We start from the raw sequence: 14,811 nt of genomic DNA, 5'->3' as shown, positions 1-14,811 counted from the left end.
CCATCAGGTAATAATTTTCTGAATGCCAACATTTGATTTCAAATGGTAAAATGAACTATAAAAGTTCCACACATACATCCTTAAATTATAATAAACTATAATCTAAGAAAACTTTATATAGCTTGCTTGTAACAAGCATGTGTATACATTTTAAAATGTATTGTATAAATGGAACCATGTAAAATTCCATACCTATGGAACTGTTTGGCAATTTTTATACTACACAGAGATATAACTACAGGTGTTTTTAAGGATTTTTTAAAAACCTCAACTTAAATGCATGGTATACTCACAGAATATCCAGTTTCTATAAATCTTTGAAATATTTTTGCCATATTTCAAAGTTCAAAGTAAACTTACTATCAAATTACATATCTGTCACCATAAACAGCCCTGAATTTCATTTTCTTGTGGACATATTCAATAAATCCATAATAGAATAATAACCATAATAGAATCAATAATAGACCACACTAACTTTTGGAGTAACACATTATTGTTCTCACAGTAAGTTTGAGTCATTGCAATATTAAAATTTGTCCCCAAGCACGAAATATAGAGTAGCTGCTGAAGCTAATGAATGTTTTTATTGTTTAAAAAAAAATCTTTAAAAAAAACCTCGCTCAACTCAAAATGAAACATTTTATCATTCTGTTTGAAGTATTCCTTGAATGATGTTTTATCTTACATCTTTATTTGAATTATATTTGACATTTTTGACAAAAAGAAAACTCGAAACTTGATTTCAAACCAAATAATCTATTTTAGCTATGCTTAGCTTGTCTCAAAATTGCATGAAATTTAAATATTTAAATACACTTTCAAGATTTGATACAATATAATGTTGTAATATTTGTATCCAGCACTGGCATCATATATCCATTTCATTTTTCATGAATTAGACTAATTAGGACTAATATGACTGGCAAAAATGATGTAATGATTAGCTTGACAATTAATCACCAAATTCAGAGAGAGAGGTAAAGTAAACTAAAGGGGGCACTGCAGATTTCTGATTTTAGCAGTTTTAGATTACATCTTAAGTAGGGCAACTGGCAGGGATATTGTCTCCTCATATGATAATCAATTGAAATGGGAGCGTGCCTTGCCATGCCCCAGCAATCAGCTCTGGTCTCCAGCCTATCAGGATGACACGTGAACCGCCTAATCCTTCCTTTGTGTGATACACAAGACTCCGTTGTCAGTACTGGTTTTTCATCAATTGTCCGTGAAAGCCTCTCTGATTTCTTGAAGATGACAGGCCACACTGAGAGGTTGCCCTCCACTGTCCAAATGCCTATGTGACTTGAAGATTAATGTACTATCTTTAATCAGATATCCACATGCTACAAGTTTGCCTTAGGGCAGAGCAGATTAGGACTTAATCCTACAGAAGCAATGAGCAATTATTCAGATTAATATCTCATTTGATTCAACTGAAATCAGTAATCCAACTACAGTTTCTGCAATATTAAACCTAATGGTTCTTGCTCACTGCAGAATAAATGAATAATCATTAAACACTCCTATGTGAATTATTTAAATGACATATTATAAAATGATAATATAATTATTTAGACATTCTTTTCTGAGTTTATCCAACAAACATCAAACAGCTTTAAATGATAATATTTGTCCAAATTTGAAATCATAAACACAAGAGACTCTGCAGATAGTGGAATTCTGGAGTAACATGCACACAAAATACTGGAGGAACTCAGGAGGTTGGGAGAGGAGCCGTTTCAGGCCGAGACCTTTGATCAAGCATGTTACTACAATTCTGAAATGGTGTCTCACAACACCTATAATACTACATTATTGTCACTAGGTATCATTTTTTCTCCATAATCACTTTCAAATGATTAAGTATCAACATTGTACAAGAGTATTAGCAAAGATCAATGTAACTTTTATTATCAAAAGCCACCATATCCAACTCTGAGATTCATTTTCTTGTAGGCATACTCAATAAATCTATAGAATAAGAACCACAATAAAATTAATGAAAGGCCACCCAACCAGGATGTTCAACCAGTGTGCAGAAGTCGACAAACCGTACAAATACAAAAATAAAGAAATAATAATAATAAATCAACAATAAGTATCTGGAACATGAGATGAAAAGTCCTTGACAGTGAGTCCATCTGTTGTGGGAACATTTCAATGGTGGAGCAAGTGAAGTTCAGTGTAGTTAACCCCTTTGGTTCAAGAGCCTGATGGTTGAGGGTAATAACGGCTCTTGAACCTGGTGGTGCAAATCCTGAGGCTCTTCCTAATGGCAGTAGTGAGAAGAGAGCATGTCCTGGGTCGGGGGGAGCGGGTCGCTGCTTTGCTGCTTTCCTGTGACAGCGTTTCATGTAAATATGCTCATTGGTGGGGAGGGCTTTACCGTTGATGGACTGGGCAGTCTCCATTACTTTCAGTGGCAGCACATATTAAACATCAGAATGCAAATCGACATGACTTTGAAATATTGGTACCAGGTTGCATTGTACAATATACCATGCAAAGATGGTTGTTTTCTCTATTGGGTTGCTGTGGTAAGAGGTTATGCTACAATAATTATTAATTAGACCAGAATCTATAATAACAATTTCAGACAGGGAAACCTACAGTTTTCAATATTTTTAAGTCACCTCAATTTGCATACTGATTGTTGATGGTTGAATTACTCACTATATTGATAGACAAATTCCAACAGCAGACAACATTTGGAGACATGCTACTTGTTCTTCGCTTGGACCTAAAAGAACTTCTCCGTGTTACTTTTCAAAACCAAGCAGTCTCTTCTGTGACCTTGCAAATCCTATTATTATTGTCAACCCATCTGTATTTTTTATTATTGTGTGGATGCAGGAAACAGTAGGAAAGACATATGAGGGATTCAAAAAAAAACGCCTAATTGCCACAACCTATATAGCTGCAATCACAGAAGTGCTTTCGCGTTAAAAATATATATTTTGCTAAAACATCTGAAAGTAAATAGCTAAAAAAGTGTTAATTCAAAATAAGCACAGTACTGCCAAAAATGTTTTAAAAGAGTTATATGAATGTTAAGGCGGATATTATTGAAGGTATCTTTGCCAAGCCATTAGAAACAGTGTTTATTATACTCTACAAATGCCTTCCCCATACTGTAATATACCCGACAGCATGCCAACAATAAGGAACTGTGCTGGTCATTCTCCAGGTTGGCATGCCAACGCTGCTTTCTACCTGTGTACTCATACAGAGATTCCGCAAACAGAAATAACTTCAAAACCTAAATCCGCACCAAGGAATTTTCCTTAAAGTTTGAATTGATCAAATCCACACTAAAAGTATACTCCATGCAAACGCCGGCTTTGCACAAATCTTCAATCCTCTAACAATTCTTAAACACAAAAAAGATTCTGAAGATACGGGAAATCCGGAGCAAAGCACACACAAAATGCTGGGGGAACGCAGCAGGTCAGGCAGCATCCATGGAAATGAATGAACAGTCGACGTTTCGGGCCGAGACCCTTCCCCGGGACTTCATGGCCCAAAACATCGACTATTTATTGATTTCCATAGATGCTGAATTCCTCCAGCATTTTATATGTTGCTCTAACCATTTATATTTAATATTTAACACTGCGATCGTTTTTAAGGACTACGTTTCATTCTGCGGTTGATGCGCACTAGGTACTTCAAGACAACCACCACGAACTATGAGTTTCATCCTCTCAAAAGAAAGAGTTAGGGGTCGAAAAAAAGTTGATGAATTTTATATCACTGGAGGCAATATCCTAACATGTTACCAATGTCGTAATATGTTACACTTCTTAAAGGACGAAATAGCATGTGTTACGCTGCAAAAAGCCAATTTCTTGTGCATTTTAAAAATAGGAACACGAAACACCCCCCCCCCCAAGGTCAAGGCATCAGGATGTAAACAACAACACCACTTATCAGGCATCGCAAAGTAACAAGTTTCATCTTACAAACATCGCAACCTCAACAACGCCTCAACACACCGAGAGAGAAAAATAACTGGAACATTGACAGCTGGTTGCAGTGGTGTGCAATACCTGCCGATAAAGTGGGGCGGCGTCGCTCACAAGTGGTAACCATAAAGTATTCCAGAAATTTAAAAAAAACATTCTATCTGATGGTTGGATTACATTCACTTTTCCACTGAAAAAAATCCAGTCTTCTCCAAGTGGAAGGCGCGCAACGTGACAGATACTTAACTGGAACCGAGTGCCTGTCAGGGACCCGAGTCATCTGCTGACCTCAATGAGATTGATATCTATTTGATCGAATACGATCGATAGATTCCATGGGTAAACACCTGGGTGATAAAAGCCGCCGGATATTTTGTATGTGTTTTTAAACCACTGGGTGAGGAAGAATGAACGCGACTGAATATTCTCCAACAATCCCAAACCAGTTCTGTGGATTATCGGTTTCGCTCTTGTAAAGGGGCGGGATTAAACATTCAGCATTTTCCTAAAACTGTCTATCTACTCTACCAGTTAGTGCAGAAAACACTATCTCTCCTACAAAGCGAGATTAGCCAATATTGATTGTCCCTCCGGATAAACTACCGGTCTACACTACTCAACTTGACAGAGCACGCTGCAACTTTACAGTATACTGTACAGTATAATGTGTATTCATCGCTTCCGTGTCTTTATTGCCAGATCTGTCATATTTTGTTTTGATAACGTAACGTCGAGCATGGCCTTCAGTGACAGCAGTTCAGCAACTAAGATTACAACGCAAATACAACCCTGAGCGTGATACATGTAAAATATACACAGACGGACAAAAATTCCGGCAGTAATTGACTCCCTGCGCCATAAATGAGATGACAGTCACCTTGTTAACGGAGCATTTCTAGTTTTTATTTTAATTACTGATTAAATTATGGGTAATGTTGCCAAATTCAATACAAACACAAAAGATCCTGCAGATGCAGGAAATCCAGAGCAACACGCACAAAGTGCTGGAGGAACTCAGCAGGTCAGGCAGCATCTATGGAGAGGAATAAACAGTGGTCGTTTCGGGCCGAGACCGTTCTTCTGGACTTAAATACAAGTCGAATTTTGTCCTAGTAAAATAAACTCGCGACCCTCGCATGAACCTGTTGTACAGTCTACTTTTGAGTTTCCCTAGTCATTTTCCGAAGATATCTGAACGTTTCCAATTAAAGTGCGAGAAATCAAGCATGAAAAGAAAGGGTATTCGTGTAAAATATGAGGTTGGAATATGAAATAAAGGAATGTATCGATGAACTAAACAGCATTGAGGAACAACTTAGATCTGAATGAAAGTTGCGAAAAGGATGAATGGAGAGGTGGGTGTGTGTGTGTGTGTGGGGGGGGGTGCTAACGTAGGAATCTAAACATTGAAAATGAAGTTTAAAGATGAAAATTGGGTTGCCCGTGATGACGAGTTGATGAGATGTAAGACACTGCGCAGCAGTATGACTTGGAAAGCAGCGATACACATTCCACCTCAGAACATTTCTACCGCGCCAGGACTGACGGCCCATTTTACAACAACGCTACTCCCAAGAGCTACTTGGAAATTAAAACAAGCAGCCTTTTCCCGGACGGCGTCAACTTCCCTGGACTGCAGGAAGTGCAAATCACTACAGATAAAGACTGGTAAAGTTGAGGAAATCGCCCATAAACAACCTTCGCCATAGATCCAGCGTAATTCGAGTAACATGACCCTCTGCGTGGAGAAGTACAGGATAAAAGTCACACTCCGTGACTGCGCAGAAAGTACGCACGGCCTCGAGAATTCACTTCCAAAGGGGGGAAACATCGCTGACACATCGCTATAAACTATTAAAACGGTAACTTTAGGAACTTAAAGGAAGACAGATATGATGCAAATTACTACCAGTGTAATTTCGCTACACAATGAAAGGTACCAGTGTAACCAAAGTCAAAAGTATTAAATGATTAAGTGCACTGTTAGATTTCATCCACCATCATATACTGTATGAGGTATTTATTAAACGTCATCCAGACAATTAACAAAAATTCCCACCCTGAGACTGCATCGCGCCGGGCAATATTGCTCTGTACACCGAGTATAAAGGCGGCAAATTACAAATGGACAATTACTTTTTCACTTTGGCGTGAATAATTCCTTCATCATCCGGACGTATATTACACACCATCTCCGCTTTAGTCACAAAGTGATTTCTGTACTTTCACACATGTCAAAACAGAACCTGACACAGAGAAAAGTAAACGCACAGAAAGAATGGGGGGGGGGGGGAATAGAGAGAAAAAGAATCACTTACCGCACAAGCCTCGACGATGCTGCGTCCTCAATCTCAATTTTCCCCTTCTCGAAAACGAATTAAAGTTACTTAAACAGCTCCAACTTCTGTGACACCCTGGATTAAGGCGAGAGCACAGGAATCGACCATGTTACCAACACATCAGCCGGCGCAAAAGCTCGTCATCATCCAGCAACACAACAACACGTTTACGGGCCATGTGAACATTAAAGATTAAAGAAAAGCACGGCCGAAACAATAACAGAGTATTAAACATTTAATTCCCTCCTCGGGTTAGCACGGCGCAAGTTTGAAGGAGGAGGTTAGGGGCAAAAAGAATAAAAAGCCAGCCAATTTAAACCAAAGGCCGTAGTGCTTGCTCTATACCTTGAAACATTAAACAATTACTGATATAGTCATTAAAACTGTACTGCAGTGTCTTATTTGCAGCAAGTAAGTTTCTATATATTTTGTTACTGACCAGTGAGATGAAGACAGATCGACTGTGAGGACTGAGATTTGTATGCATTAATTTTTCCTCTTTTTTTTAAAAAAAAAGATGCAGCACTTTAAAGAGCTGAGCTACAGAGAGCGGTGGATAGAGCCATTTCGCAGTGAGTTGGAGAGAGGAGAGGAGAGGAGAGAGAGAAAGCCCTGCTCGGTTACTCAGTCTCCCTGTCTCTCTGTGTCTATCTGCTTCTATATTTAGCGGAGCAACAACGCCGGCACGAGGGGGCGGGGTCGGGGCCGCGCGCGCTCGCGAGGCCGGGCCCACGTCACACGCGCGCGCGCACATGCACCAGGCGCCGCGGGCCGGGGAAGGTGTCGCGCCCGCGCACGGATACAGACCAGATCTCTCTTCACTCACATGCGCGGCGGCGGTCGCCTCTCTACCAGGGGACAGAGTTTCTCCTCCGCGCTACCCCTGCTTAAGAAAGGAGTTCCTGAGAGCTGGCGGCTCTCTGCGTTCGGGAACCGGACCGGGAAAGGAGGGGAATAGAGGTGGGGGGGGAGAGGGTGGAATTTTATTTTATTTATTAATAGTAAACAATTATGCACGGTAAACCAACGCTTTGAGTGGAGAGTTGTTCAGAGCGCAGGATGTGTGTTGATTTCTGAAGGGATGGGAATGTATTTGAAAATGTTGCTACAAGTGCTTTTCAGCCACCTGCACCGTTGTAAACTTTAGCAAATGTTAGCATAATTTCAATACCCCCCCCCCCCCCCCCACACACACACACACACACCTCCTCCCATCCTCTGGCTGAATCCAGTGCCCGGATTTCAGAACCTCCAGCCACTCTGCTGACGTCACGGGCGCGGAGCTGTCAATCAGCCAGAGTTCTGCCCGGGGACGGGCGCCGCTGCTGCAATGCTTGTGGCGTAAGCGGCGAATTCAGTCCATACATCTTGGGTTATCAATCGCAACTAACTGTTAGTAATAATATCTGTGCAAGGACCTGAAAGTTGTGCAGCAAGGCCTTCCAGCCGATCAAAGGAGTTTGCATGCCAAAGGACGTTGGCATACGAAGCGAATAGCTATTATCAACAATTTCTATATATTAAATATTAGCAAAGATTATAATTCTCTTTTATAATCAATACGCATATCAATAAAAACATTTCTAGTGATGTAATTAAATGCTAACGATAAAATTGTGGATATTTGGCGTCCTCGTTAACCGGATGCTTTTCACTGGACGGTTTATATATATGTGAAAAATCTGAATTGGATTTCTTTGAATGGACTTGGCATTTTAAATTAAACGTGCGTGGCTGTTATGATCTAGTTTATAGACATTTTCATTTTAGAAGAGTGCTATTGCGCCCCAATGTTAAAAAAAATTAGTAAATACATTGCCGTTCAATGTACTGAACGATCATAGGGTAACTGATCCTACGTGAAGCCATCAATCACGTTATCTGATAACCCACTTTAAATACCTCACTGTAAAACATTGCTCTTTCAGTCTCTTTATGCAACCAATTTGCACGTTGGTTTTGTTATACATGAAGGAGCACGCTTAATGGAATGATCGGGGCCACGAACTCATAAATTTTAAATCGAAAGAAAACCTTTGCCTCGATTGCAAGAAAGCAGATAATTTTCCCCCTCCACCCCCACACACACCCTCCCTCCCCCCAATGCTCAGCACCTCAGTTCCATACAGTAGTAGAAATAAAAACTGGGGTGGTTTATGGGAATATTTAAATAGGTATATACCGCTCGGAAAATAATTCTCCCACGTGCCTTTTGGAGTCGGTATACGTTTCTTATCACTAATAAGCTTTTGACAGACGAGTAAATGAAGTCTTATGTGAAATTTGCCTGAAATTAACTGAAGGGGGAGTGGTTGTCGATGAACTGCGGAGGGGGCTGTTGATCATTTGCGCTGCGGTATTAAATAACTTACTCCAGGAGACAATACGTAGTTTTAAAGTTGCTATTGTTGTGACGTTTATATAACTTAATGAAATTGCCTTTAATGCATCCCAACAAAATAGCAACCCTGTTTCGTGGTGCATCAAATGGACAAACTACTGAGCTGAGAAACAAATTAGAAAGGGCTGAAGGCAGACCAAATGGAAGGACCCACCCTTCACAACCATAACCAAACTAAAGGCCATTTGCACTCACTTTACAAAATACATTTCACAAGACCTGGCAAATGCCACACACTGATCACCACAGCCTTACTCTAAGTAAATGAAAAGGTATATATAAGCTGCACAACATTCAGAGAGGTTTTCCACCGTGTTGAGTTATATCCTCCACTAGCACACCCTTTTTCCATGTGGACAAATTACCTTGGTCTCAGATATACGCGGTCCCTGATCTTCGCCAAAGGAATAGAATTGATTGTTTGTTAATTGCATATCTTTTCACTTTCCTTTACACTGAAGAATTAGATTGAAGAAACAATCTTAAATTAGGGAAATTTTGCCATAATTGGTGAACTGTTTTTAGCAAATCCAACCTCTTTTCCCGAGGATAAACATAATCAGATTTCCCAATCTCAATCCTGCACTACATTATTTGATTCTGATACAAATGAAAAAGGGCATTATTTTATAATTTGATCATTCTGAATTGCGTGATCACGTAAAGAGAATATATGTGTGCCAGAAATCAAATAGGCTTATAAACTTGTTTACTGATCATTGTACTTATGATGTTACATTTGTGGATTGGCAAAGGGAAGTTTCCAAGCCACCTTGATCTCATTTTGATGGATTTTATTTATCCCATTTAAATAATGATATTTAACACAATATTAAAAGCTCTGTTTGAAGAGAGATTGTGGAGTTTAACGCTCATCAAGGTTAAAACATTACTTTTCAATTTTATTTTCTGACCCTGGTTTCCACTCATTTTCAACTATTGCAGTAGTCAGCTGTCAAGAGTGCAAAATACCTCACTGAAGTATCCATGTCTTATCTGCAGTAATTCTACAGAGACGGGCGTTGCTGCAGTCTAGAGTCTACTGGAGAAGTATGAGCTAGAGGACAGCTGTATGTCAAAGTCAAGAGTATGTCAGCCAGTTTTTTGGAATTTTGGAAATCCATTTGATATAAGTCTGTCACTGGCGATATCTTAACTTTTTCCATTTAATCTATGGAAATTACTCTGATACACAGTAGCAATGAAAGAGAAAGGTAATTTAATAAATTAAGTTTTCAACGTCCAGCCTAAACCATCTGCTCACTTTAACCAGCTGTTACATTTACTCAAGACAGATTAATATCAATGTCTGGACATACCTACTCTTTGTATCTGCTGGAACTGATTTTGTATTAACTTAAAGATTGCATTTACAGAAATTATATTTGATAGAGGTGTGCATAATTAATTGTGGTATATATGCCAGATATTTATATTATTAGTTATTTTCCTTTATAGCTTAACAGAGTGATGAAGATCAGTTGTAGCCATTACAATACTTATTGATTTTATAAAACCTGTAAGTTTTTTTTTAATCAAATACTTTATCAAGGTGGCTTAATATCCAAAATGGTTCTACCTACATCCTTACCAACTTTTCCAATATTACCGGAATCAGAACCAGAATCAGGTTTAATATCACCAGCATATGTCGTGAAATTTGTTGTTATGCAGCAGCAATACATTACAATACACAATAATTTTTTTAAAAAGCAGATATTTACGCAGATACTTCAAAAGAAAACAGAATTACCAATAATTGTTCATACAATATGGAAGTTGATTTTTCCAAGGTTTTGCATGGAACTAGAAAGTTAATGTAAATTCTTTGACTTAAAGCAACATATTCCTCATTTTGTCCTGTCTGCTGTATTCCCTTGATTTGCAGAGGAGTATTTTTAACTAATTTCAAACACTCCTTTGTTCACCATGTATGGCAACAGACAACACCGTCATCGCTTAAGGGTCTCTACTTTGTGATATGCAACAATTAGTCATATGCTGCATTTCTTTAAGTTGATAATGTTTCAATTATTAGAATAAGTATAGACAGTTTTCCTTCTGCTGAGGTAAAGTTTATACTGTACGCCCAGATACTGTAATGGGGCGCAAACATGACATTTTTGTTAATTTTAATTTCAAAAACTCACCGAGGTCCTTCTTCCCTTCCTGTGCTCTGCAGCACCTGCTGCAGAGTCCGTTGATCAAACGGTGCAGGTAAAAAAAATCCTAAACATAAAGCCAGACCAGCTGGCTTTGAAGAGAAACCCCCCCTCTTCGGGATGAGCTTGCTTCGATCTGTTTCAACTCTGAAGACAGCGTCTTTTTCCCCTCTCGAGGTTGACCTATAGTAGCATGATGCTTTGCACAAGTGGCCGGTTGCCCTAGGCCCACCTGCCTCTGTCACTCTGGGGTAAATTTAGCCCTGAAAGGTATCACTAACAGTCAGACCTTTGTCAGTTCTGGCAAGAGAAATAGGAATAATGCCCAAGTAAGCATGAACAGGGTTCAGATGGAAAAATGAAATCAGAAGTCTTATCCAAAAATCTTTTTTTTTTGCCAATTAAATTACTTACATATGCCAGAAAATAATGTTTTACTTTTAACTGAAAATTATTCGGTCTTGCAGCAGCTGACTATATATAGTAGCTAATACATTACAATCTGTAGGTTGACAGAAAGTAACATTGCTTACTACGTTGGATTAGTTGCACAAAAAAGCTTTTCTGTCACAATATTCAATTTTTTAAAAGCAGAAAGTTTTGTCTTCAGAACGTTAACTGTTGCCTCAAACTTAATGAAATCTATACTGCAGTTATCAACACCAGAGTCAGGAAAAGAATTATAATTTTAACATGAACCAAGAAGAACCAGGTTCAAACAACGTATTGTAATATCAGACTCAGGTTTAATATTACCAACATATGTCATGAAATTTGTTGACTTTGCAGCAGCAGTACAATGCAATACATAATCATAGAGAGAGAAAAAAATGTGAATTACAGTAAGTATATACATAAAATAGTTAAATAAGTAGAGCAAAAAAGAAATGAAAAGTAGTGAAGTAGTGTTCCTGGTTCAATGTCTTTTCAGAAATCGGATGGCAGTGGGGGAAGAAGTTGTTGCTGAATCGCTGAGTAAATGCCTCAGACTCCTGAACCTCCTCCTTTCTGATGGTAGCATTGAGCAGAGGGAATGTCCTTAATGATGGATGCCACCTTTTTGAGGCACTGCTCCTTGAAGATGTCTTGGATACTATGGAGGCTAGAGCCCATGATGGAGCTGACTAATCTTACAATTCTCTGCAGCTTACTTCGATCCTTGCAGCTTCTGTATGGCTGCATCAATATGTCCATGTTAGGCCCTCAGAGATATTGACACCCAGGAACGTGAAATTGCTCATTCTCTCCACTTCTGATCCCTCTATAAGGACTGGTGTGTGTTCTCTTATTCTACCCTTTCTGAAGTCCACAGTCAGCTCGTTCGTCTTACTGACAGTGAGTGCAAGGTCGTTGCTGCGACACCACTCAGCTAGCTGATATATCTTGCTCCTATATGCCCTCTTCTCACCATCTGAGATTCTGACAATAGTTGTATTGTCAGCATTTATAGATGGCATTTGAGCTGAGAGAGTAGAGCAGTAGGCTGAACACATATCCCTGCAGTCAACATGTAATTCTTACTGTAAGTTTACTAACATTTTAAAGTTTGGACTGTATGATTATAGGATTGTATTTTATACAGAAGTAGGGTGAAAGCTGTGCATTCAAATATATTGTACCAATATATATAAATGGCCTGACCTGGTGTTAGAAGACTGTGCACGTGCATGGATGGACAGGTGAGTGCTAGAGATGTAGGAACAAGGCAGGTTTTGCTGCCATTGCTTTGTTGCTTGGTGTGTTCTGTGTTGTTCTGCTGAGCATTGTGGGTTTGCTTGTTGGCACTGGAAAGCTTGATGACACTAGCATGCTGCCCCAGCCATCCTTATGATTGTTGGTCGTTAATGTAAATGACACATTCCACTGTATTTTTCAATGTCAACATCATCATTATGTGCCATGTCGTATGGTGTGGGCGATCATAGTCTCATGATCATGATTGCTCTTGGTAAAATTTTTTTTACAGAAATGGTTTGTCATTGCCTTCTTCAGTGAAGTGTCTTTACAAGACAGGTGACCCTAGCCATTGTCAATATTCTTAAGAGATTTCTGCTTGGCGCAGTGGTCACATAACCAGGACTTGTGATATGTACCAGCTGCTCATACGACCATCCACCATCTGCTCCCATGGCTTCACGTGACCCTGATTGGGTGGGGGGGAGTTAATTAGGTGCTACACCTTGCCCAAGGGTGACCTGCAGGCTAGCGGAGGGAAGGAGTACCTTCACACCTCCTTTGGTAGAGATACATCTCCATCCCGCCACCCAATGTAAATATCGCATGTTTCCATGTACACTTGATAAATCTAAATCTGAAAAACATGAAACTTACATAATGTCAATGTATACTATTTAGAAAGTCACATCCAATTTTGTTGTTTTGAGTGATGATGGTAAATATTTTACTTGTGATAAGAAATTATATGAAAATGATGCATGTTTGGATCTTCCTATATATTTACAATTATGAATCAAGACACCCAACAGACCTTTCAGCTGAGGCAACATTTACCTGCAACTACATCTGCCACAAACAGGACTTCCCAGTAGCCAAAGATTTTAATTCCCATTCCTATTCCAATGTGTCAGTCTATGGCCTCCTCTTATGCCTAGATGAGGCCACCCACAGGATGGAGGAGCAACACCTTATAATCCTGTCTGGGTACTCTCCAACATGATGGCATGAATATCGATTTCTCCTTTCGGTGAACAAATTTCCCCTTTCCCCTTCCTCTATTCCCCACTCTGACCTTCTATTTCTTCTCACCTGCCTATTGCTTCCCCCGGGTCCCCCCCTCCTTCCATTTCTCCAATGGTCCACTCTCCTCTCCTATCCAATTCTTTCTTCTCCAGCCCTTGACCTTTCCCAACCACCTTGCCTCACCTATCACCTTCCAGCTATCCTCCTTCCCCACCCCCCATATTTTTATTCTGCCATCTTTCCCCCTCCTTCTCAGTCCTGATAAAGGTCTTGACCCAAATCACTGACAATTTATTCTTTTGCATAGAGGCTGCCTGAGTTCCTTCAACATTTTATGTGAGCTGAAGTGTTTGTTTTTTTCTATGTCCAAGACATAATTGAATACTTTAGTGCAACAATAATATTGAATTGTTAACTGTACAACATGTATTCTTTATAAATGAGAGCCAACAAAGTTACCTTGAAAATGTTCTGTACCAGGAAACTGTATTCAAACCTAATGAGTGATATTGTGAATTATCATGGAGTTTTTTCACCGCTCCAGCCACAGCACACTGAGGAGAACTTTCACCCTGAAGAATAATTATTCTTATGTTTTTGTTTGTCAATATGGCAATGTTTGAAGACATCGCAGCACCAAATGACCTCAAGTTGTCTTCATTCCACTAACAATAGAATTAGTAACTATTAGTAACAATCAGAAATTGGAGGTGTGAAGGGGCTTGGGAGTACTTGTGCAAGATCCCTGAAAAGTTAACTTCAAAGTTTCAAAGTTAATTCGTTATTGAAGTACATATATATCACCATTTATAACCCTGAGTTTCATTTTTTGCAGGCATATTCAAAAAATTCAATAACCATAATAGAATCAATGAAATACTGCACCAACTGGATGGACAACCAGTGTGCAAAAGACTGTGCAAATACAAAAGGTAAGAAAAACTAATAATCATAAATAAATAAATAATCAGTAACTATCAAGAAGATGAAGAATCCTTGAACATGAGTCCATAGGTTGGGGGAACACATCAATGATGAGGCAAGTGAAGCTGAGTGAATTTATCCCCTTTGGTTCAAAAGCCTGAAGATTAAGGAGTAGTAACAGTTCCTGAACCTGATGATGTTTGTCCTGGGGCTCTTGTACCTTCTTTCTGTTTGTAGTAGGTTGAGTCAATGATAAAGAAGGTAAATGCAGTGTCAAGCTCTGATGGTGTACCTATTAGGCCACTGAAAACCTGTGC

At 39.3% G+C, this 14,811-nt stretch overlaps 1 protein-coding gene across 16 annotated transcripts in view; it reads right to left on the bottom strand.

Annotated features, from left to right (window-relative positions):
• The window catches only part of mef2cb (myocyte enhancer factor 2cb), a 297,090-nt gene extending 286,060 nt beyond the window's left edge, over positions 1–11,030 (bottom strand). For 6 of the 16 annotated variants that reach the window (XM_073066928.1, XM_073066805.1, XM_073066881.1 and 3 more), the window contains exons 1-2: positions 10,859–11,028; positions 6,287–6,382 (exon numbers count right to left, since the gene is read on the bottom strand). The gene's annotated coding sequence lies outside the window, so the exon portion shown is untranslated. Of the gene's footprint in view, positions 1–6,286; positions 6,383–6,746; positions 6,932–10,858 lie in introns of those variants that run through there. The other 10 variants (XM_073066857.1, XM_073066897.1, XM_073066906.1 and 7 more) reach the window with 6 other exon arrangements.
• Positions 11,031–14,811: the final 3,781 nt, after the last annotated feature.

Source organism: Hemitrygon akajei, chromosome 2 (assembly GCF_048418815.1).
Source record: "Hemitrygon akajei chromosome 2, sHemAka1.3, whole genome shotgun sequence".
NCBI classification, from domain to species: domain Eukaryota; kingdom Metazoa; phylum Chordata; class Chondrichthyes; order Myliobatiformes; family Dasyatidae; genus Hemitrygon; species Hemitrygon akajei.
Note: the sequence above shows the minus strand (reverse complement) of the source record. Positions and strands in the feature narration are given on the sequence as shown.